The sequence below is a fragment of the Arachis ipaensis genome, chromosome B10 (genome assembly GCF_000816755.2).
Source record: "Arachis ipaensis cultivar K30076 chromosome B10, Araip1.1, whole genome shotgun sequence".
NCBI lineage: Eukaryota > Viridiplantae > Streptophyta > Magnoliopsida > Fabales > Fabaceae > Arachis > Arachis ipaensis.
Genome location: NC_029794.2, coordinates 61,397,217 through 61,405,837, shown reverse-complemented (window position 1 = coordinate 61,405,837; position 8,621 = coordinate 61,397,217).

The window sequence follows — 8,621 nt, the reverse complement described above, 5'->3', positions numbered from 1 at the left end:
TCATTTTGGAGATACCCTGCTCTGTTTGAGTTGGGCAAGATCACCACCATATACTGATATGGGAGCATTTGGATAGATATCTTTTAAAAGTTTGTCCTCTCCTTATAGATGCATTTTTATTCTTTATTGTTTGTGTTTGAAGTTATTGATATAGCTTACATAATCTTTTTAATTGACACTTCAATGGCATGAAACATGTATCATGATATAATAGTCTTAGTTACTTTTCATTTCTTTATAGTATGCTTGACTTGCTTATACTTTATCAGAAGGAGATAAACATGACTAGAAACTTGGAGTTTAAGAGTTCCATCAGCTTGTTGCAACCCAATTAATTCTGCCCTTAAGTTTGACTATAATCTTTGATGAAAGTGCAGCCTTTTGGTTAATATTGTGTTCTGCTATGGATATTTGTGTTAGTTTCTTAATCTACATCTGCTATTGTGCTTTAAGATATTCTCTCTTGTCAAAGATGGGTTGTCCCAGAATTGATGAAAAATGAGTAATTGCTTACAATTAGCCTTTCTAGATTGTCTTACAATTCCTGTGGTTTTGGTTGCAGGCATATGTGGAAAAGGTTCACAAGGCCTACTGAATGTAGTTTAGAAAATTTAGCCACCTAATTTGTGGATTCTATTTTAGGAATTGTTATTTATTGTCTTAGATGTGTATTATGTTTCCTTACACCCAGATTTTTGCTTTAGGTTGAGGACATTTTCCTTTGGGATGAGGACCTTGGAGTTTAAAAGTTCCACCCAGACAAGAATGTTGAAAACCATCTCTGATTTCTAAAAATTAGAAAAAATATAGTTTGATGCTCTTAGATTGTTTAATTAAAAACAAAATTGGTGGAGATTACTCTTGTTTTATTTATTTTTTAAATGGGCACTCCTATAATGTTACAAAATCTTAATGATTCTCAAATGATTTTTCAATTATATATCTATCATTAAAAGTGAAGGGCAGGAGATTTCACAACCAGCACTTGATCCTCAACTTTCTGAAAGGTCTTGCTGTGGAGATTTAACAACCAACTCTGGAGATTTTTCAGTTACTTACTGTGCTTAAAACTGGGTTTCAACTTCCTTGGTATCCAAATTGAAAGGTCTTGCTGAGAGAAAAAAGCTAGAGGACTTGACAATTGGTCCAGTTCTCACTGTAAGTACATGTCTTTCATTTTCTTAAATTTAAAATTAAAATAAGTGTTGGCAGCTTCATACATTTGTGTATTATTCTCCCTAAGATATGATTTGTGGAGAGAGAACTACTCTTGAGTGCAGTAAGTGAGAAGATATGAACGAATTCTAGAGTTAATTGAAATAAGTTATACATAACTATTCTAGTGTAAATAGAGAAAATTAAATAGAAGAAAAGAATAGCTTAACGAAAAGCTTTTGAAGATGCATATACTCACAATCATGTTCTTACATACTTTTGGTTGATGTACTTGCAGAAGGACATACAAAATTGGAGGTTGTGATTTAAGTAGCACTGCTCCTCCTTGTACCAGGTAAAGTTTCGATAATAAGTAATTCAATTGGCTTTCTCTTTCCTTTCTTAGACCTGAAGGAAGATTATCTATTTTCTTCAGGTGGATTGAAATGATGGCTCCTATTTTCTCAAGAGCTGCATGGCATTTCATTTCGTATATGATCCAGGTGGATTAAAATGATGGCTCCTGGATTAGTAATATGTAATTCAAGGATGGTAGCTTGCTTAGAATCTGCGTTAGCTTGGGTACTAGTAGTGTTTTTTTGTTTCAGTAGAAACTAGTGGTCTCTTTTGTAACTTCCTACTGATTCTAAAATTTTTTCTCTTATGTAATAATATGTAAAGGAAGTAGATAATGTAATAGTTGTTGTAATGATTTTGATTTTTGGTATTTTGTTAGAGCATGTCATGTGATCAATCACACTATATTTGGTGACAAGTTTATAAAGATTGGATTAGTTGATTTAAAATTAATGGTCATTGTATAAATTTTACAATTATCTATGAATTTTATAAGATTTTATTACAAAGATTAGAAAAAGAACAATAGAACCTGAACAAAGTTATAGCTACGCTTTAAAAGCGTATCCATATTGTACAAAAGTCATCAACAGCTACGCTTTAAAAGCGTAGCCATATCTCTTGTTATTGGCACGCATTAAAAGCGTAGCCATATCTTTTGCTACTGGCACACTTTAAAAGCGTAGCGATATCTCACGGTGTTGCCACGCTTTAAAAGCGTAGCCGTATCTCCAGCTATTGGCATGCTTTAAAAGCGTACCGATATCTTTCATATACGGCTATGCTTAAAAGCGTGGCAATAGATAAAAGCGTGGCGATAGAAAAAGCGTGGCCATAGGTCACCAAAAGCGTGGCGATAGAGCAACCAGCACGCTAGCAGTTGTGACCCTTTCAAAAGCGTGCCGGTAGCTCAAAAAACATGGCAAAAAGCTATCGCTACGCTTTTTTCAACTTTTCGCCACGCTTTAAAAGCGTCGCAAAATCCTGGTTTTCTTGTAGTGTGATCTTCTCTTATTTCATTGAGGGTGGTGGAATGCTCTTGATGCTCCGATACACATCCTCAATTGCTCCATGTTAGTGCTTAGTTCTCCAGGAGAAGTCTGCCATTGATCCCAATAGCTTTGAGGAGGAAAGTGCGTCTCTTGACGCATCTCAGGGATCTCATACTGAGGCGGCTGCACATGCTCTTGTGCAAGCTCTCTAGTTTGCTCCATCCACTTCTTAGTGATGGGCTTGTCCTCCCCAACGGAGATGTCTCCATTTATGACAATTCCAGCTGAATTGCATAGATGACAGATGAGGTGTGGGAATGACAACCTTACATTGGTGGAAGGCTTTTCAGCTATCTTTTACAATTCTTGAGGAATCACCTCATGTACTTCCACCTCGCTTCTAGTCATGATTGATGACCGAAATTCACTATATCAATATAATGAATACGTCTTTGGCAAGTATACCAATTGTGGTCAAGTAATAATTCACTATGAGTGAAGTCGAATCCCACAGAGATTGATTAATTGAACAATTTTAGTTACTGGTGATTTAGTCAAGCTAATCAAGAATAATTGTGAGAGAAGAATTCTAAACAGCAAAATAGCAAATGACTTAAAATAAAAGAAAGTAATAATGTGCAGAAATGTAAATGACAAGAATGTAAGTGCTGAAAATATAAATGACTGAATTGTAAATGGGGAATGGGTTAATAGCAGAAATTAAAGAAAGCGATAAAGAATGGGAAAGATAAGAATAGGGAAGATTCATTGGAGTTGGGAGATATTGCTCTCTTTGGATTAAATTCAGATCATCTCGTCTTCAATCGTGCAACTCATTGACCTCTTGGAAAACATGATTGATTGAACCCTAATTCCTTGGTGATTCAATCTCTCAAATCTTGATAATCAGCCAATTCTTTGGTCTAATTGCTCATGAAGAGAGATAAGCTTGGTCCTTGATTTTACCACACATCATCATAGATCTAAATATTTGGGTAGATTTCATGTCACCGTATTCAATCCCAAAACCCAGATCTACTCAATGTGAGAAGGGATTTCAAGCATGGTTTCATGTTTCTTTTTCCAAGGCTCCCATGAAACCCAATTTGTATTCAACCTCTTTTCCAAGATGAATGAACACTAAGCATGAAGAACAAAATTCCTTCTAGAAAATCAAAGAGAAGATGAAGAGAAGAAGAAATTCACCATCAATTAATCCATCAAGTACAATAGAGCTCCCTCCCACATTGAGAGGGAAGTTAGCTACTCATAGCCTCAGGTACAAAAATAGAAATTCAAACTGGAAAATGAAACTAAGTATAAAAGGGAAAGAAAAGTAAAAGTTCCTAAAAGTCTCTAGAGGCTAAAAGTTCCAAAAGTCTTTTTTCTAATTCAAGGTACCACCTATTTATACAAATTTTCTTGAGTCCTCAGGTGTACTTGCAAGATCTCAAAGTGGGCCTTTCAAACTTTTAGTTAGTACGATCCATTTGGCTGAACATTCTACTTTAGGAGAGCGTAGGACTTTTCAGGAGAGCGGAGCGCTCTTGCACCCACGCGTATGCGTCACCCACGCATACGCGTCATCTTCAGCGCTTTTGAGAAGAGCGTAGCGCTCGCACCAAGAGCGCTCACGCACGCGTACGCGTCAACCACGCGTACGCGTGGCCTTTCAAAAATACCACCTCTACGCTGCTGCTTTATCCATGCATTCGCATGACCCTTCACAAATGCCACTTCCATGCGTATGGGTCACCCATGCGTACGCGTCACTAGCCAAATTTTCCCCATCTTTGAAAACTATCGCAGGCGCTCTTGGGTGAAGAACGTAGCTTCTCCCGTGCATGTATGGTGCTGCAGGAGAACGTAGCACTCTTCAAACGAGTGTAGCGCTATCCTAGGCTGGTGAAGGAGCGCGCCTTGCAAGAAACGCAGCGCCAAAGGTGCTCCCCTGTTTCATCCTCTATTGTGCTCCCCTGTTTCATCCTTTGTTGTTCTTTTCACTTGAAATTCAAGCAAAACTCATTTCAAAGCAATGTCCCATAAATTCATCATATAGTTCATATAATTTCATCACTTGAATGAGATTTTACCAATTCTATGGTCCTTGTAGATAAGAGAAAGAGGTAGATGATGTAAGTCATCACAACACCAAGCTTAAATTTTGCTTGTCCCCAAGCAAATCAATGTGAATTATTCTAACTGATTAAAACTTGACCCTTAAGAGGCTGTATTCTGATGCGCATAAACGTGTTATGCTACGATTTAGGAAATTGCACGATCGGCAAAATTCCTTCCGGCAAGTGCACCGGTTATCGTCAAGTAAAAACTCACAATAGAGTGAGGTCGAATCCCACAAGGATTGGTTGAGTGAGCAATTCGGATTAGAATCCGAGCTAATGATAACAGGGTGACTCTCATCACTACCCAAGTATGCATACTTGAGATTAGGGGGCGATGCTTTGAGCTCAGGTTTTGGTGCTTCCTTTTCTTCTTTCACTTTCTCTGGCATGCTTAGCATGGTTGTGTCAGCACCCTTGATATCACTAACTTCAATATCCATAATTAAAGATATAGGCTAAGTATCAAATCATGCATGAACTTTGTTATTGTTTGCATCTCACAATAAACTTTCAACATTTGAGGACCCTTTTAAGTGCTTGCTTTTAGAGCCCTTTCTATTGATTGTCACCTTGAAGTAGTAAGATTTGTTATTTTCTTTTGATTGCTCTTTTCTTTTCATTCTTCTTTTGTTTCTTTGATTGACCATGACTCTAAGTGTTTTGTCTCAAGACGACCCTTTAGATTAAGCTTTCAATCAGCACTCCCAAACCAGTTGGTTTTAGGGTACTAGGTGTTGAAACACCCCTAAGAATCTACTTGCTCAGGTCTCTCTTCTTGACACATCTTCACCACAAGCATCTACTACGATCTTGGCTCTTTGAGCTATTTGCTTCTTTTCTTTTATCCTTGTAGTTGATGCTCTGAGCCTTGGGTCTTGCTTACTACTTCTAGGTTCTATTGATATTCAAGGGTCATCCTTAGCATCTAATTGTTTCATTATGAATTACTCACTTCCAAACTTCAATTCATGGTTTTATACTTATTTCTCATCTTCTTATTTTGAATCCAGCTCACTTGGGTCTTAGTCTCTTATTCTTATTTTGCAACAACTCATCATTGACTCTTTATGGAAACAAACTAATTTAATTAATACAGTGAAAACTTAACAAGAGACATTTTCTTTCTCAAAATGAAAACAAGAATCAAATGACTCATAGAAGGACTGTAAAACTAACAGCAGACATATCAAAGCAGTAAGCAGTAAATTCAGAGAGTAGATTTTCAACATGGAACTTAACAACCTTTGCTCATTATAGTGCAGCTTCAATGCATAGGTCCCTGCTCCTTTATCCTTCTTCTTGGATGACACATCACCATCCTTCTTCCTAGAGGCTCCTTCTTGTGCTAGGGTGTACTTTAGCTTCCAAAAGCTTAGCCTCCTAAATGGCATTCATTTTATGTGTCTCTTGGACACCAAACTTAGGTTCTTTGCATCTAGTAACTGGCTCATGATGGTGGCCATACCCAACTTAAATTTTTTGCTTACTCTTAAAATTTAATCAAATTGTTGTAAGTCCAAAAATTAAGAGGGTTGCTAGCTACACCAAACTTAGTTCCTCAGCCAGCTTCTCAGCCCAATTAACATCATCACATAATGTAACATGCAAGGTTGCACTACCAGCAACTAGAAAAAATTTTGGAGTTCAAATCAAAGAAACTATCAACTAAATAACTAATAACTGAAACTGAAAAATAATCAACCAAAGTGACTAAACATAAGATTCTCTAGAAAGCTTGAAATGGAAAGGATATGAGTGTTGGGGTGCCTTCCAACTAGCACTTCTTTAACGTCACTAGCTTGACGGTTCTGCCTCTTCAATTGAGGTTATAGTTCACTCTTTGCTCCTCTAGTGAGTTTTCTAAGTAGTGATTAAGTCTGTGGCCATTGATAGTGAAAGTCCTCTTAGTTTTATCATCCATAAGCTTGATAAACCCCAATTTTGTGGTTTATCTTGTGCTTAATTTAGGGGATTTTATCACCTTTTCTCACATTTATTCAATGAAATAGCATGGTTTTGTAATTCTCCCTTAAATTGTGCTTAAGAGTGAAAACGTACTTTTTGAGCCTTAAAATAGCTAAATTTAATTCACTTTAATTCCATTCGATGCCTTGATATGTTTGTTAAGTGATTTCAGATTCATAAGGCAAGTATTGGATGGAAGAAGTGAAAAGCTAGAAAAGTATGCAAAGTGGAGAATTCATAAAGAAATGAGCATTTGGAGAATCAAGGGCCACATGAACGCATCATCCAAGCATACACGTGAGTTGAGATTTGCAAGCCACGCGCACACGTCACCCACGCGTACGCGTGAGTAGGAGTTTTGGTCATCGACACGCACGCGTTGTCCACACGCACACGTGACGTCAGGCACGTGACTCACCTAAAGTGAATTCACTAGGGGCGATTTCTGAGCTGCCCAGGCCCAAATCCAACTTGTTTCTGAGGGTATTTCATGCAAAATTCAAGCTTGGGCAAAGGGGGAGCACTTAGTTGTAGGATAGCACTATGTAGGTTAGTTTCTAGAGAGAGAAGCTCTCTGTTCTCTCTAGAATTAGGGTTCTTAGGGTATTTGCATCTTAGATCTAGGGTTCAATTCTTGTCTTCCTTTAGTTTTCCTTGTAATTTCTTGTTCCTACATCTTAATTCTCTTAGTTTGTAGTGTTAATTCTCCTGTTACGCCTCTTTTATGTTTATGAATGCTCATGTTGGATTTGATTTCCTTTAATGAAATTTAATGTTTGATATTCTTTTATTGTTGAATTGAGTTGTTATTATTAATTCATTCCAATTGCTAGTTGGTAGATTTTATTCTTCCTTGCAATTTATTATGCTTTCCTTTTGTGCCTTCCAAGTGTTTGACAAAATGCTTGGCTAGTTGTTAGAGTAGCTTTTTGAGCATTCTTGGCTTGGAAAGAGGAATTAGGCAATCTTGAGTCATTAAGACCCAAACCTATGTTGGTGATCTAGAGTTGTTAGCTAGTATTATTTCCATTGACTCTAATCTCTTGCTAATTCAATTAGTGAGTTGATTAGGACTTTTGGATTGAGATTAGCTAGTCTTATTTGACTTTCTTTCAATGTGAAGATAACATTATACCTTTTTCCATTGTTGGAGATAACAAAATAAGATAAATTCTTGTTAATTATTATTGTTAGTGAGTAGGATAGAAAGCCTATGATCTCAATCCTTGCCATGAATGTCTCTCTTTATTATTTGCTTTATTTAGTTGTTACTTTTATTTTCTTGCCATTTACTTTCTTGCCCCTTTTATAAATCAAACCCCCTTATTCATTCATAGCCAATAATTGAGCATTTCATTGTAATTCCTTGTGAGACAACCAGAGGTTTAAATACTTCGGTTAATTTTCATTGGGGTTTGTACTTGTGACAAACAAATTTTTTATTGAGGATTGTTTGGCACTGTTCTTGTTGGTATTAACTCATTTCTTTCATTTGGCACCACTGTGCTTCCTCTTTTCTTGGGGACTACTTGAACAGGGCTCACCCAAGAGCTGTCTGAGGAGGGTGATGTGCATAAACTTGATATGCTACGATTTAGGAAATTGCACGATCGGCAAAATTCCTTCCGGCAAGTGCACCGGTTATCGTCAAGTAAAAACTCACAATAGAGTGAGGTCGAATCCCACAAGGATTGGTTGAGTGAGCAATTTGAGCAATTCTCTTAACCACTCGGTTCCCTAACCCTAGGTTAGTATATTCTAACGGTTCGTTTTAAGTTACTTACGTAACCAACTCCTTCCCTATTTTCAACAAAACTAAGCCTCTAGAGTTATAGAGGATTGTGGGTTACTTGAGGGGTAAAGACTAAATGGTGAAAGAGAAATGTAAGACGTTAATTTAAGTACGTTAGTGGGGGTAGGGAAAATTAAAGTCGTTAAATCGAAGAGCGAGAAATTAAGTACGTTAAAATGTAAGGCGTTAAGAGTAGATTTAGAACTAAGGCGAGTTGATCTTGTATGAAGATTAGGC